General features: G+C 36.1%; 1 protein-coding gene across 5 annotated transcripts in view; it reads right to left on the bottom strand.

Moving 5' to 3' along the window:
- LOC147572006 (uncharacterized) overlaps positions 1-11,331 on the bottom strand; it is a 170,710-nt gene extending 159,379 nt beyond the window's left edge. For all 5 annotated transcript variants that reach the window (XR_015246596.1, XR_015246594.1, XR_015246595.1 and 2 more), the window contains exon 1: positions 11,094-11,331. The gene's annotated coding sequence lies outside the window, so the exon portion shown is untranslated. The remainder of the gene's footprint in view (positions 1-11,093) is intronic.
- Positions 11,332-17,557: the final 6,226 nt, after the last annotated feature.

The following is a 17,557-nucleotide window of genomic DNA, read 5'->3' as shown; positions in this document are numbered from 1 at the left end:
TTAATCTATTGTGCAAAACAAAGAGTTGGATTTTTGTTTAGTGATCCAATCTGAAATTCTTTAACAGATGAATTTAGACTATTTACATTTATTGATGTAATAGCTATTTTGTTATTTCCTTCATATTATTTATTGTTTTATAATTGTAAGATTTTGTTATATGTTTTCTGCATTTACTTTTTAACAAAAATTTTAATGTTTATTTATCTTTGAGAGAGAGAGAGAGACAGAGAGACAGAGTGAGAGCAAGGGAGGAGCAGAGAGAGAGGGAGACACAGAATCTGAAGCAAACTCCAGGCTCCAGTTGTCAGCACAGATCCACTGCAGGGCTCACACCCACTAACCATGAGATCATGACCTGAGCCAAAGTTGGACGCTTAACCGACTGAGCCACCAGGCGCCCCTGCATTTACTTCCAATATTTTGGATGGTTTGTCTTTTCATTTTAGAGTAACTTTGTAATTAAAATGTAATCCTTTATCTAGTTCCCTTAACCTTTTATTTTTGTAGACAATATTATTTCCCTAAGAGCAATAATAAAAGTAACACATCTTCTCTTCCTCCTCATCCTTTCCTTATTTTTCTTGACCATAGGATATTAGACAATATTGTTTTCTTTGCTCTTTATCCTATATCACCAACAGTTTTGTTAGAAATATGAGGCCAACTGAAATGTTTCACCCTCATAAATGATCTTTTTGCCTCACTACTGATTTCCATGTATTTGAAGACTTGCAATGTTATTACAATATATTTGTGCTGACCATTTTAAGTCATGTTCTCCTCCGATATTTAGTGTGCCATTTAAATATCTACTCAAAAGACATGCTTTATTTCCATATTTTTAAAAAATTATATTTTATTACATTTCTCTGTACATTTACTTTCTTGCTCTTTTTTTTTTGTAGATTATAATCATGTATCTGGTGGTATTTCTTTTGCCATCTGTTTAGCTATGATTTTCTTTATAAAAATTTTAATACTTCCTATATACCATTTTATTTTGTTTGTATAATTTCCTTCTTCTGTATTCCTTACTGATGTCTGCAGTGTTTACTTTCCCAAATGCTTCTTCCATTTTCTTCATTTATTGTATTTCTTTTACTTTTTTCCTGTTTTGCCTGTTCACATACCATTTCCTACTATTGTTATATCATCTTTTTTTTCTGTTTCTTGCATTTCTGTTTTATGGATTTCTTTTAAGGTGTGACTGTTTTATTAATGTTTTCTATTTCCTTATCATGGTAATATACCTGGTCATAATTTTCATTTGCTCAGGGCAACGTTTTTTCTGTTCAATATGCTGTTAATAACTAATCACTCTTTTCTTTCTTAAATCATTTTTGTATCTATGCTGGCTTAGTTTTTATTTCCTTACCCATGAATGACAAGGTTTTTCTGAACCACCTCTTCGCAAGTTTTAGGGGAGGCACACAAGGGATCAAGAGGGCATTTCAGAATAATGGATTTTATTTCAGAATAATGAACACAAGTGTTCTTTTCTCTCTTTCTCCCAAGAGACTACAGATACCTTGCAAAAAAAAAAAAAAAAAAAAAAGTTTGTCAAGGTGATTTTATTGTAGCCTCATATACTCATCATCTCAAAATCATACTGTGTTCTAGGGAACATCTTGTGCCAGCTCAGCTCACCCCAGTTTTCAACTTGATGTTAAAAAACAGAAAGTAGAGATTTTGTAACTCACAGAGTCCTTCTTTCCAACATGCTTTTTTGTGCTAGTACTTTCTGAGATGCACTGCTTCTGGCCCTTCTCAATGCTGTGATCTTTCTCCGTGGCTTCTCAGCTTCATTTCTTCCTGCACAGCTTCTGCCTAATTTCAGCTCTGTTGGCAACCCTTACCTTTAACACAACACCTGGGGAGTATATTGTCTACTCCTTTAGCTGAATTTGGAGTTGTGATAGTGTTTGTTTTTAAATAACTTCCAGAAGGAGAAGGAAGGCCAGTTGTTTTTTGTTTGTTTGGTTTGGTTTTATTTTTTTTTTAATTTCTTTTAATGTTCATTTATTTTTGAGAGAGATGGAGTGCAAGTGGGGAGGGGCAAAGAAAGAGGGAGACAGAATCTGAACGAGGCTACAGGCTCTGAACTGTCAACACAGAACCCAACACGGGTCTCGAACTCACAAACTGCAAGATCATGACCTGAGCTGAAGTCAGATGCTTAACCCACTGAGCCACCAAGACGCCCCTAGACAGTTGTTGATTTACATAGTTACATTACTAGTAGAAGTCTATCCAGATATTTTAAAACAACTAATTTTGACTATTTACTGATTTTTCATTTGTTGAAACTATTTTTAAATTTTCCACAACAGAAGAAAAAGTTCAAACACACATCATGAAGCTCAAAAAAAGGCAAACATTCCTTTTTTTCCATCATTGTCACCAACTAGAACCCAAGACCTGTCATTTACTGTCCACTTCCTTGTACTCATTAACCTTTGTCTTACATTTTTCCTTAGGCTCTTTCTTCTGGCTTACCTCTTAACTCAGGCATAAGAATCCAAAACCACCTCTCAGGTGATGGCAACTGCTCTGACCAGACCTCCCGCCAGCCCAGACCACTCATACTTTTTGAGTTAAACCCCCAACTTGTGCCTGTGTAGATGGATCATGGAGAGACCTCGTGCGTGCACATGCAGTCCCTCTCTCTCTCTCTCTCTCTCTCTCAAAATAAATAAACAAATAATAAATTAATAAATAAATAAAAGTGTCTTGTATTTAATGTTAATGAACTCTTCTTTATTCTTCTCCTACTCTTTCATAGCATCTAGTATGTTGTATTTCCTCTTATCTATGGATATCAATTATAATTTTTGTGAGGGTTCTCCTGCTGTCTTCATTGTCTTTTTCTTCAATTTCATTTTTGTCTGTTGGGATGTTTTTTGTTGTTGTTTTAAATATTAGAGACTTTCTTCAGTGAAGGATGACCCTTGACCCTCCCTTTATGATTAAGGATAAAGCCTCTTGGGGTGTGGACTTTACTACAGGATGATGAAACAGGGACAGGCTTTTCAATGGGTGTTCACTATCTGTGGATCATTTCTCTTGCACTGGTCAGTTTTCCCAGAAAGGAATCCTCTCACTTGCTCATAACCTTTGCTACCATGTTCTATGAAACAAGTAGTGAAGGGACTAGAAAGAGGGAACTTGCCTTTTATGTGGAATTTTTGTCATAGCACCTCACACTTAATAATGCCTGTTGTCTGAAGATGCACAATCTTTTTGATTCAAATGCTCTGGAGAGCAAAACTGTAATCTTTTGCTCTTGGGATGGGGAGGGATTGTCTGAATTGTTGGTGAAAGAGGAGGGAATCCAGAGGTACAACTACTTCTTAAACAGATTTTCAGTCAACCAAGCTATTTTAAAACTTCCTTGAGTGTGATCTTTAGGGATTCCTAATGCCCTCAATTCATGAAGTTTGCAATAAATCTGCAGAGATGAATTTATGTGCCTCTTAGCATCCTACACATATCTTTCCTCTCTCTCTCTATGTCCTAATTCAGATGACATTTGTTCATTTGCTTTTTGGCTTACACAATTTGTGAACACCTGTCAACAACTGCCACCTTTGGGCCTATCCTCATTATTTTTGTTGAGAGTATGATAATATCTGTACTATAATCTTTGTAGCTTCAAATTCTTTATGCAGCCACTTTATTTTATTCAGTGTTTTCCCCCATTATACGGTCTTTTATTTAATGTAAGATAGAAAATAAATTCTGTTTTTAAATAAAAATAGTTCATCTAAAATATAGTCAAAGAAGATACATTTCAATCAAAATAATTCCAAGTGTTACTGACACTACCCTCTTGATAAATTAAATAAAAATGGAAAATTCATGAACTATCCTGAAAAAATGATTTAAGCCAATATTAACATGAAAGGTTAATTAAATTAGAGTAAAACTTCTTTCTGTGATTTTATTTTGTCTTACAATAAAGAGGTACGTAATTTCTTTGTTACTGTAAGTCCAATTATTCAGAGAGAGCAAATGCTTAAAATGTTAAAATTTCACTGATAAACACACATTCCTTTTTTGACATAGACAAGGCTGAAATTGTACCTTTACTCATGCACTTTTATTTAAAAAATAAAAATTGTGTGCATCTGATTCTTGTTATTCTGCTTAGCCAAGTGTGTTTGGATTATCTGTATTTGGGGAAAGAAGTTTTTGGCAAGGATTCTTCAAACAATTTCACTTTAAGTATAGTAAACCTATGTGATGTGAATGGTAAATACTTTTTTGAAATCATATAAGACACTAAGAGAAGATTTTCTATTTGTTGCGTGAAAGGGTAATGGAATGAACAAATGTAGATTAAAGATACAGAATTTCATCACTGAATTCTACATAAAGGCTTTTATATTGCAAAGGTACATTCAATTCTCTGAGGGTAATTTTTATACTTCTGATTTCATTTTCTTATATTTTATGTTTATTCAACATAGCCTTATTAATTGATATATCCTGTATAGTTAAACAAATACTTTTAACACCATGAAAGGTACTGGGGGAAATCTGGAGAGAGGGATTTCTAACAAATAAATAGAACTTTTTTTTTTTTTTTTAATTTTTAGAGGTTTTCATTTTTGAGAGAGCACAAGCTGGGGATGGGAAGACAGAGAAGGGGACAGAGGGTGGGTGGTGGGCTCTATGATGACAGCAGTGAGTCCGATGCAGGGCTCAAACTCATGAACCATGAGATCATGACCTGAGCCAAAATCAGATGCTCAACTGACTGAGCCACTCAGGTGCCCCACTAGGAAGAAATATTGATAATAAAACTATTTCTTATTAAGCAACTGCTATATTTCAAGTAAGACATTATATATTTGCACATATTATTAAGACTGGAAAATTGACAAGGTGAGCAATGGCACTTGCGGCCAGAGAAATATATCTAATGGTAAAAAGTTATAGGAGGGGCGCCTGGGTGGCGCAGTCGGTTAAGCGTCCGACTTCAGCCAAGTCATGATCTCGCGGTCCGTGAGTTCGAGTCCCGCGTCGGGCTCTGGGCTGATGGCTCAGAGCCTGGAGCCTGTCTCCGATTCTGTGTCTCCCTCTCTCTCTGCCCCTCCCCCGTTCATGCTCTGTCTCTCTCTGTCCCAAAAATAAATAAAACGTTGAAAAAAAAAAGTTATAGGAATTTTTGAAAAATGAGAGTGGAAATAAGGGTTAGGAGAGATAAATGTTGAAAACGTCAAATGCAGCATGCTGTGAGCATGGGTTTTGTTATTTTCCTATCTCCCTCTATTATTTTTTTCAATTCCCATTTGGTTTCTGTCTTAGTCTGAGAAATACAACCTTTTTACAAACCTACCAGGAAAATTCTCTGGTTGATATTTTTAGCTTAATCAAAAACAAGAAATACCATTTTGTGGGACAGTCTCCCGCCCAGAGTATGGATTTTTTACCAATTTTGGAGATGGAGGGATTTTGAAGGCTCTTGCCATCCCATTTCTGTGTTTATACAAACTTGACACAATGTTGCCGTGATGAAGTTCAACTATAACCATGATGTTTACATATACTTGTCACTAAAAACTATGTTATTGAAAATTAATTTTTGCTTGTGAAGATTTTACATAACAAGATGGGTCATATATTTTATTCTCCAAAGTAACTGTTATCCCAGCAAAGATTTCTTAAAAAGATCAATTGATTGTATTATTTATAATGCAAACATCTGAGTCATGGGGCGCCTGGGTGGCAGTCGGTTGAGCGTCCGACTTCGGCTCAGGTCATGATCTCACAGTTTGTGAGTTCGAGCCCCGTGTCAGGCTCTGTGCTGACACCTCGGAGCCTGGAGCCTGCTTCTGATTCTGTGTCTCCTCTCTCTCTGCCCCTCCCCTGCTCATACTCTGTCTCTCTCTCTTTCAAAAATGAATAAACTTAAAAAAAACAAAAAAACAAAAAACATCTGAGTCATAATAGCAATTACTTCTAGAAATTTTTTAGAAAAAAAATAGTGTTTAATTTTGTCAAAACAGAATTAGGTCAAATTCATTTAAGGTTAGGAATGTAAAATTAGAAAACAAAGTATTGCATAGATTTGTCTTTTCAATAATGTCAGGAATAAGATCCTGAATGTCATTGGTAGCATTAATCTAGCTATGTCCTACACTGAAAAAGATATGGATTTTTGAACTTCTGAGTCTTTTTTTTTAAGTTTATTTATTTTGAGAGAGAGAACACACATGTGAGCAGGGGAGGGGTGGAGAAAAAGGGAGAGAGAAAATCCCAGGCAGGCTCTGTGCTGTCAGTGCAGAGCCTAACACAGAGCTCCATCTCACAAACCATGAGCTCATGACCTGAGCTGAGATCAATAGTCAGATGCTTAACTGACTGAACCACCCAGGTGCTCCTGAACTTCTGAGTCTTAAAAAAATCTATTTGTTATCACAGTAACCCAATTCTGAAAAACAAAAACAAAAACAAACAAACAAAAAAAAAAAAACAGGGCTTACTTCTATTTTGTTAGTTGTATTTTTGTACTTAATTAATTTAAAACTGAATCTGACCTAAATGATGAGAATTAATAGCATTCAAATTTAAATTTAGAGTTATAAAACTAGTAGGAAATTTTATAATTTGGTCACACAGTAATTTTACATTTTTATAGATAATATGGGATCAATAGATGCAATGACACTGTCCTTAAAAATGAGGAAATGGAAAAATGTTACAATCCAAGAAGTTTAGATGGAAGTGGCCATCTAATTAAGTAATATTTTGATAGCATGAGTGTCCAACTGGCCAGAAATTAATACTGTCATCTGGTTTTCACTTGGATGTCATTAAGTGCTTCTGCTCTTGGGGGATGCATCAGATTTTTATAGTACTATCTCATATCCTTTATGTAATGAAAGCCTAGTAATTTCTTTATGTAACTAGATTTTTTCATGATTAAAAAAAGAAGGAAATAATCAAGATGTTTTTGTCCTCTTCTATTCATCTTGACACATTCAGAAATCTTTTATATTAATAATTTATCGCTTACTGCACCACGCTTGTACAAATTTCCCCAGGCCGAAAGTTATTTAAAATTTGACCTGATTTACACCTTAGTTTCAAAGGGTAGACAGATAAAATACCTGAGGGGAAACTCAGAGCTATCACTAATATTCATAGCTATAAGGCCTAAGGAACAAATACATTCCAATTCTCTCCTTGAAACTCTTACCCTCACCAGTTTTCTCTCTGCAGATTTTGCCAGTACTTTTCTATTAAATCTTTCATTACTCTTTTGTCAGGGCCTACTCCTCAAGCTCTCTTAATTTTGGTGTTCTCTATTGTTCCTTCACACTCTTTCTATTCTTATTCTGTAAATTCTCAGTAATTTCATTTTTACCCAAGTCTTCAACTAACACCCAACATGGCTGCCAAACAGAGGTTCTCAATCTAACCCAAAGCTCTAAGGATTAATTCCTGATAGAAACTTTCAGCCAGATATTCTACAGATACCTCAAAAACTCAGTACAATTTTTACATCCAGACCAGAGAAGCCATTCCCCCGGGAATTAAATCTCTATTTCCTGCCCTCGAAACAAAAGGCAACTGGCATTGGAATGTTCTGCTATAGTGAGAGACAGATGCTATTTCAGACAAGGAGAACTGAATTACAGAAGTAGTTAGGGAAAAGAAGGGCAATGTAATTATCTTGTAAAACCCTACCTCAGAATATCTAAAGGAGAAGAATTTTCCAGGATGGGCAATTATTATTTTTTTCTCCTCTCTTTCTAAAGGTTCTGAGGAATTAGCATGGTATTTGAAACAGTAACATATGGGGACTGAGGAACTGTTTACATGTAGATCTAGACAATTTGCATGAAACATGATACCAATTTTGTTGACAACTAAATGAACACAGCATATTATAAGCACAATAGTTCATTTTCTCATAAAAATGTTTAATAATATCTAATTAAATTCTAAAATTTTCAGTTTTTTAATAATTTTAAATTTTATATTCATTTAGTATACTTTGAATTGTAATTTTCATAATTATAGAAAAAACATTTTTTTAATTGTTTTAAAAATTTTTTTTAATGTTTGTTTATTTTTGAGACAGAGACAGAGCATGAGCAGGGGAGGGGCAGAGAGAGAGGAAGACATAGAATCTGAAGCAGGCTCCAGGCTCTGAGTTGTCAGCACAGAGCCCGACATGGGGCTCGAACCCATGGAGTGTGAGATCATGACCTGAGCTGAAGTCAGATGCTCAACCGACTGAGCCACCTAGGCGCCCCTTATTTTTTGTTTTTAATTTAAATTTTAGATGAATTGTATATTTCAATTGGACATACTTTAAACAGAATTATATTCTACTTTCAATCGTTAAATCATTCATTGAGTGCAATTCAACATCATGATAGTAATTCCAAGTACAAAAGTATAGCCCAGAAAAGGAAAAAAGAGAAAAAGAGACAAGAAATAAAAAGTTTTCCTAGGGAAAATATGAAAAAGTATATTTTTCAAAGTACAAAGGATGTATTTTTTTAAACAATTCCTTAGCTTGGCTTAAAACTTTTAAATATTAGAAACATACCATGTGTGCCTCCATTTGTACTCTTGCCATAGGCTCTAAAAATGTAGGGGTGGGCCTTCTCAAATTCTTTGTATTCACAACCTAGCTTAGTATTTTCCTCTAAATCTACTTTGCTTCATAAATTTTTTAACTTGATGTATGACACAGTCCTCTACCCAATTACTTAAACCAGAAACCTAAGTGTCACTCTAATTCTTCTTCACATCTAACCTCTAGTCACCAATATTTTATTTTTTAGTCCATTTCTAAAATATCTTTAGAACTGTCCCTTCCTGAGATATCTTTTTTGGTCAGCCTCTATAAAGCAGTCTCTCCTACCCTTCCATCCAGTAATACTTTACCTCAATCTAATTTCTTCCTTTTACTTAGTAGTTTGGAAATTATTATATTTATGTAGTTATTTGTCCACGATTAATCCTTACCTCTTCATGGAGTGTAGGCTCCAAGCAGGTTTACCTAGCTCATCACTGTATTTAAGGGTCTTAGAATAATAGTATCTGATACATAATAGCTACTCAATAAATAACTTGTTAATGAATAAATTTTCTCTGTCCACAAAGAAGGTTATCATTAGTTTTACAGATGCACTTAAAATATTCTTTCATTGACTGTTCAGAGAAACATTCTCTTAAATAACCAGATTTTCTTAGCTGCAGTGCTGATTAATGACATACCAAGCAAAATTAGGGTGATGAGAGACCTTGAATGCTCTAAGAATTCTTCCCTCTTCTGACAACCCTTTGGACTTACTTCATTCTTAAAGAACCACCCACCTATTACATAACATATGATCATTATTTTTCTTAACAGGCTTTCTTTTTTTTATTCTAAGAGATAGTTTCTTAATAATGATCAAAAAATAATTAAACTATATAGTCTGCAAATATAGGTATTCTTTAGCCTCTCACATGGTTTTCAGTTTTAATTGACCCACAAGATCAAAGTTTGTTTTTTGTTTTCATTTGTCTATTTTAAATTGCATGGCTCTTGATTTAGAAAATAAACATATTAGGTCAAAGAGAGTCCAAGTTACTTATATTAAACACAACTTTGAAAATGATATATTAATTAATGTGTGGTTGTAGACATAATGTGTTATGTTTCTCCAATTAGATTCTTTGTCAGAAATAAGGGTTCTCAATATTTCTGGTAAATTCCATTACTTTTTTTTTTTTTTTTTTTCATTTTTCTCTTTCCTACAGGGAGAATACAGGCCTTTTTTTTTTTTTTTTTTTTTCTCAATTCCTTGCTTTGGCTGCATTATTTCAGTGTATGGAACAGATGGCTTTCAAATTATTGAACTTGCTCTTGAGAAATGTCTTTGGAAATGCAAACTGAGTCATGAAAACCTTAAGCAATTTTTCACATGGTTTTCATAGAATTAGTCCATGGGACCTAGTTTTGAAAATGGATAACACGATTCATAATTAAGAGTAAAATTCCTAACTTCATACATGTTTTCCTTGATGATTAAATACTTTAAAGGCAACTGAGAAGATCTAACCATATAATGGTATATCAGTGAATATAAGTAAAACTTCAAAGCGGATTTAAATTAATCCAGGGAAGCAGAGAAAAGAAACTGATTTTAATTCTCTTCAACAAGTCATTCATTTTCTCTGGGTTTCTTTTATAAATTCTTTATATTTTTGGAAATGAACTTGCCATATTCATATCTGAATAGTGAATAAGTAAGTGTCCCTATTCTGGCTAACCCCCTCCCCCCCCCCACACACACACACAGTATGCACCTTTCTAAAAGTTACAATTTTTGTGTGACTTTTAAAAAAAATTTCCGCAGCACCAGACTCCAATGATGGCATCTGTAACCTTCACCATTTGAGGCCATCTGAGATGCTCAGCTCCCGGTAAGACCTTTGTGTGATCTTCCAGGCCTGGCCATGGTTAATTTAAAAAGCCCGTTTACCTGGCCGGTCTCATGGCAGAAGCTGCCCTTGGTAAACGCAACTTAGTGCACAGTCAATACACTGCGGTATTTGAAGGAGGGGCGGGGTTAGCAGTCAAAGACGCAGCGCCCTCTGCCGGTCATACCCTTTGTATATTTGCATTTGTAGCCCGGGGAACCTTTGTCTCTGGATCCCTTTACCTGAGGCCTTTGGCAGAGGTCCCCAGGCTTCTCTGCCAAGGCCTCCTGAGTGGTTGGGAGGGAACACTTGACACTTCTCTCAAGTCTGGACTCAGTACCCCAGGGTCCATTAAACTGCGGGAACCTTTGGGGTCTTCCTCAATAACGGGTCAACCTCCACGGCCCGTTGACCTCCCTGGCCCTCCACTGGTGTTGCTCTGAAATCACAGGAGCTTCCCGGGGGATCTGCAACCGCGAAGGCCTAGGTGGGGGAGGAGGAGGGCAGAAGAAAGAGGAAGGCCACCCCGGATTGCAGGTGGCAGGTTTGATAAACAAGGTAAGTTCCTTACGACGTTGGTCGCCGCCAGCGGCAGCCTCAAGACCAGAATATCTCCACACTCGCTCACCAAATCTTAAACGTTCACACAGAGGCCTTACCTGCGTCTGCCCGATGCCCAGGCAGCTCCCCGCAGGCCGCATCCTCCAAAAGGCCTGGCGGCTGTGGAAATTCCCCAGCGGAAGTACATTGCAGGGAGGGGGTGTGGGGTTCCGCCTCACACAGGACGTGCTTGCGAGTCCCGCGCGATCACATCCTCGCCAGGACCTCCTGCCCCGGAGCAATGCCCGTTCCTTAGAGAAAGTGGAACAGGGGAGTCAGCGTTTTCTCCAGTTCAGACTCGTGGCAGTAAGTCGTTAAAAGCTTTACCGATACTTTCCTTTTGGGCTTCTTGCATTAATCTGCTACTCTGACACCTGGCAGCTCAGCACTCTTTCCTGGCTCATTTGAGCGCCTGACCCACAACCTGCCTTCCTGTTGCTGCCGTCGCTCAGTCTCACGTGCCAGCCAGGTCAGGACTTTGGCTTGTCCTCCGGACATGTACACATCAAGGCCCGGACCACATTAACCTTGCTGCTCTCTTTTCTAATGTTCTTTCCACATTTCAATAACTGCCTCAAATGGGCCTTTTATTTATTTATTTATTTTCATTTTTCCTTTTTTTTTTTTTTTTTTAAGTACCATGCCCACCTGTGGGGCTTGAACTCACGACCCAAGAGTCTCATGCTCCACCCACTGAGCCAGCCAGGCACCCCTCAAATGGCCATTTTAAATTTTACCTTTTCTGCATAATTGCCTCCTTTTTAGTTTTCTCCTCACTTCAGTGTGTGATTGAGAAAATGACAATTAAAATATTGCAAATTATAAAATTATGAGAAATTTATCATTAAAATATTTTAAATTCTAAAGTGATGAGAAATTTCTCATTCAAGTACTTTATTAAAATTATAGATGCAACTTGGCTATGTTGCAGTAGATCTGGAAAGGAAAAGAGAAAATTAATAGTCTGTAATCCTATCACCCTCAGGCAATCTTTATTATCATTTGGGTATATATCTTCAAGACAGTTTTCATTACTATATCTAAACAGTAAGATACTAGTTACAGTGTAACTCCAAGCTTCCGTTCTTCCCACACCCAATATCCTACAGTTACCATATCTTAATGTTGATATATGGACTTCAAAATCATTGTTTTAATGACATTATGATAATTTGTAGTGAACTAATATAATTTGCTAAGCTATCTTGCTAAACATTTGTTTGAAATGTCGCTATTTTAGTTATGTCAATCAATGTGCTAGCATGGGAGAGAAGTGGTACTTAGGAGGATATATAGCATGTATGAGTCAGGACCACAGTTCAGGGTACTGCTTTGAAAAACTTGGAACGCCATAGTTTACCACAAGTATGAATGGGGAAAAATGAAAATGTCAAGCCTAATATTATGTAGGAATACAGGGCTATTGTTATATATCCTTCATATTCTTGGGTTTATAACTGTACCGAACTGTTTTCAGATTTTCTCTCTCTTTCTGAAGATTTACCTTGTCTTTAAGCTTTGGTTCTCTATTAGACTGAATCAGGCCCTGGTAAGAAAGTCCCTGAGAATTGCATCTTAACATTACAAAATTGACCACCTATCTCTCTTATTTGTTCTTATCCTCCAATGCTAGTTTCCCACATAAAAACTCAAAGATGGTTCAGGAATAAACAAAAACAGTTACTTTGTTGGTGAAAGTCCCCTTTAAAAAGTCCCTTTATGCTAGCATCAGAAGAACTACCTTAAGGAAGAACCATTAAGAAGCAAAAGGTTTTGTCTCATAAACCATAGAAAGCCAAGGCATAAGGGTATAAAAATGCTTCATTGTAAATAAAACCATGTGGTACCTACATAACAAAACAATCTTATTGTTTTAGGAGAAATAAAAAAGCAGGAAAACTGTAACAATTGTTCAAGAAATATTGATTTGTCCCCTTATGGTTGAAGCCTGTGCACACTGCTGTTTTCCTGGTCTGTGAGCATTTACTACATTAAAACAACTTGAGGAGCCTGGCTTGGTCAGTGGGAGGAGCATGCTACTCTTGATCTTGGGGTTGTGAGTTCGAGCCTCACATTGGGTGCAGAAATTACCAAAAAAAAAAAAAAAAAAAAGAAGTAAACTTAAAAAAACAAAGGACAACTCATCACATAGTAAAGGTCACTTGTTTTTAAGTGTGAACGTTATGACTTAAAAATGGTGACTAGGAGAACATGAAAGAAATGGACATAGGTTACAATAGGAGAGATTTAGACTATAATAATTTTTTTCTCCCCCCCCCCCCTTTAAAGGGTCTGTTCATTCAGGGAGGCTATGAAATACAATTACTTATAAAAGTCAAGACATCTAGGCATACATTTCCGTCTATCTGGGATGATACAGACATGGTCCTACCTAAAAGCCAGATGAATAGCTGAATTATTTTTATCATTCCAGTAAGTTGATACCATTTTTTAAAACTTAGTAGCTGTTTAGTCTCTCCTTGAAAAACAAACATAAAAACAAAAGAGTTTTGTCAGAGTTTTGTTAAGATATCTAACTAGTGAAACGTTATAAGGAAATGAAGACAATGCTTTATTCTCTTCTCTCTATGACTTCATAACATGGGCATGTTTTCTATTTAGGTGATTTTTTTTTTTTTATAGCAGTTGGGATAATTATACAAATGTCAAGCAAATACAAGTAAGATTATGTCCATGATTAATATTCTAAGGAGAAGTAGGCTTTACTGTTATTGCCTTAAATGTTAGATATTTTTCAATATAATATGTAACCTTTTCTTTCTCATTTTCTTATTATGGTCTACCAGTTCTCCTATTTGTTATTTATAAATGTGGACTTTTCTCAAACATTCTGTACTCAACAGCTCAAACTGCTTTCGCTAAAACTCTCTTAGAGAATAGGGTAAATTATCAAATGATTAAAGTAGGTGATCTGGAAGACATAGACTTGATCTGTGTATTCCAGTGAAAAATCATGAGCTTAGTGCAGGTTTTGTTTTGATTTGACAGCTTGTCAAAGTTTCATGCTCTTCACTTTTTTTTTTAGCCAAAATACTATTTAAGACCCATAGAACAAAAAACAAAACAAAACAAAACAAAAATTATGCAAAAAGTATTCCATGTGCAAAAATAAAAAAGACAATAATATTGATATCAATTAGTGCCTGAGACCCGCTCATCAATATGAATACCATTTTCGAGTTAAGTAAAACTTAAAAATGAATCAAAATTAAGAGGAATCTTGATTAACTTTCAACTGTGAGGAACGTGTTTAGTATGCCTCTTAACCACACTCCTCAAGTAGAGTAGTGACGTGAGAATCTAGACCAGAGTGCATACACGTGGGAGGTGTGGGCAGGAGGCCCAGCGCGAGAACGCAGAGACAGGGCCTGACACTAGCTGAGCAGTACATTTTCCACTCGTGGCTATTAGAGGGGTTGTTGGGGGAGGAAGTAAATTGCCTTCTGTGTCCCCAACACCTTCCTTCCTGTTCAATTCCCATTGTTACCTTTATCACCATCACTTCCCAATACTGACTATTGAATGTTCACTGTTGCTCTCTAAGGCAGGTTAGTGCGATAATGGATGGCTCATATACTCTAGCAGCAAAAGACCAGGATTTGAAGCTTACTCAAGCATTTTTCCACCTGTACATCTTTGAGCAAGTTAAACTTCCTAATGCTTTCTCATCTAAAAAATGAGGGAACAATGCATAACTCATAGAATTACTGGAATATTTTAGTGAGTTAAAATGCCTAAAATGTCTAATTTAATGTGAGCAACTGTTAGGTGTAAGATAATGCTAGTTCCCTTCTCCCTGAAGGGATACCAGTGCCCATTCTTTTGAAGATGAAGTGCCATTTTTCTCCCTTGCAAAATCTTTTCCATTTTATCAATCTAGTCACCTGGGATGCCTTCTATCCTCTATTTTCAGGTCCTTTAATTTCATGCCTGAACTATTTCAATAGTCTCTTAACTTGTCTCTGATCTCCAGGTTCTTCGTTCACTGTTGCCAAACTAATCTCTCTAAAGTGTCATTCTGACCCTGTCATTCTGCTGCTTTAAAATATTTAAAGAATTTCTAGCAGACACAAGGAGCATTCAGAACTGCTTGCTGACATGGCAGACCAGGCCTCCCCTGAATATGAACTACCTAGCATTTGTTTCTTAGTATCTGTTAAATTCCAGGTGCTTTGCATGCATTTTCTCTCACCCACCCAACAATACAGCAAGACAGGCATTATTATTCCCATTTTACAAATAGGAAATGGAGGATCAGACAGGTTTAAGGACTGGCTAAAATTCAACAGCTAGAAGGTAAAGGAGTCTGAGCTCACATCTGGTTTTATTTCCCTAGAGTCCCCACGCACTACTTCCCAAGCAATTGTACCCTCACTGTATATTGTCTATATACCTGTATTTCACATGTTTCCAATTACTTGATTACACGTTGGCATCCACTATGAGCTATGGGTTCTTAGCATGAAGGAACTATGTCTTTTTCTTTTCAGTATCCCTTAGTACCTGCCTGGCACAAAGGGACACTCAGGGAAGAATATATGTTGAATGAATGGATAAATTAAAGACAAAAAGAAGGAAGGAGTATCCCAAGATGGGTTTTCAGAGAGGGGCAACCTGAGTGCAGCGTGGGCAACCTCGTTTTGAAAATGAGGAAGACACTAAAAGGTGTGAAAGCAGTATGTAGGAGTCAGACGAGAGGGTAAAGATGAAAAACTAGGCCCACATTTTAAGTATTCCTTGCTTCTCTTTTTCTTTCATGGCGATGTCTTGTACTATACTGTTTTAGGCTCCCCCGCCCCATATAATACTAAAAACTGTACATTTCTTAAGTTACATACATTATGCATTTTACTTTTCCTCATGTTGTCTTCTCTACTTAGTAATCATTGTGAAATGAATTAGTCTTTTATTCTCAATGGACTTTGTATGAACCAGTGACTTTATTACTTAACAGTAGTGCTGCCTGTGGAAACACAGATAAGTTTTTAGTACCCAATTATGCCATTCAAGGTCTAATTCTGACCATATACAGCATAGTCTCATTCAAGGTTTGGTATTTAAATTTCTCTGTGCATGAAAGTGTGCCCGTGTGTGTGTGTGTATGATATCAATTCCACTTGGGTGGCTAAGAAATGATGAGTGAATTTATTTCTACATTTAGGATTTACAAATGTGTTTATAAAGAATAACTTCATAATCAGAGAGCAAGTAAGTGAAAAACTAAGTTTAAGCAAATAAATTTAATCAGTCTGGTAACTCTCAGTTTTTAAAAGAAAAGAATAGCTAGGCCCAAAGGGATCTCTAATAAAAGGTAAACTTGCTTAGGGCACTAAAAACATGCAATGAAAGTTCCCCGCCCCCCCTCCCCCCCCCCTCCCCCCCCACACACACATAACAGTAGACTGCTGTGTTTTAACAGTTTCTTTGCAGATGCCTCCATTTTTGCATTTTTCAAGGATTTGAGTTTCCTTTGCAGTAGAGAATTGTCAACAAACCCTCTCTCATTCTTTGCAGTTCAGCAGCACAATGATTAGTGGAGTAAGTAAGGCACAACTGCTCTTGAGAAAACAAATCCATATTTTAATACTAGTTAAGGAGAGAAATGTTGGCATTAACCTTAACTGAAAAGCGATTCCCTGCCCTTGTTGACATATTTGATGATGAATAAAGGGCAAATAAACAAATATAAAAAAATATCACATAATGAAAGAAATAGCAATACTGGAAGTAAAGGATAGATTGCATGTTTATTGGGACTTGGTAATTCAATTTCGGCCACTGGAGTTTGGATTATTGATTATTTTATATATATTAGAACAAGTGAATAACTAAAGTAAAAGCACCATGAAGCAGTAATGGTTATTTATCGTGATTGTAAAAATGATTTTATATTTTTTATTAGGTAAGTTTCCATTCTCTTTATGAGAGGTAGTACATGTCTGCATTGCTGTATTATTGGTTTCAGCTGCTAGCCATCTGACAAAGTTAATTATTACATGTCTGTGTCATGGTCCTAGGAGAGGTTCCAATATCTACTGAATTTAGTGTAAGGAGTTCTACTGGGTTGTAAGAGAATGAAATCTTTATGCTTCCTTTTTGCAAGAAATATGATCAGTTTCTAACTAAGGACATAGTGAAATTTATCTTTTTATTTAAAATATATTTATTTTCTCCCTCCAAAAAGATAGATAACACTTAAGCAGTATTTTAAAATTGCAAGCTAAGATGATCATCTTTTATTTTCTTATTTTGTTAAGTTTTTATTTAAGTTCCAGTTAGTTACCATACAGTGTAATACTAGTTTCAGGGATTCAACACTTCCATAAAACACCTGATGCTCATCACAATAAGTGCACTCCTTAATCTCCAACACCTATTTAATACAAATATATTGTTTTGTTACTGGTCTCATATTTGGTGGTGGAAGAATTTGGCTCATTTTCTTGGTTTCTATTCTCACTACAGCTCTAAGTGTGTGTGCTTGTGCCTGTGTGCATGTGTT

This window comes from Puma concolor, chromosome F2 (genome assembly GCF_028749965.1).
Source record: "Puma concolor isolate L17-30 chromosome F2, mPumCon1.1.hap2, whole genome shotgun sequence".
NCBI lineage: Eukaryota > Metazoa > Chordata > Mammalia > Carnivora > Felidae > Puma > Puma concolor.
Note: the sequence above shows the minus strand (reverse complement) of the source record. Positions and strands in the feature narration are given on the sequence as shown.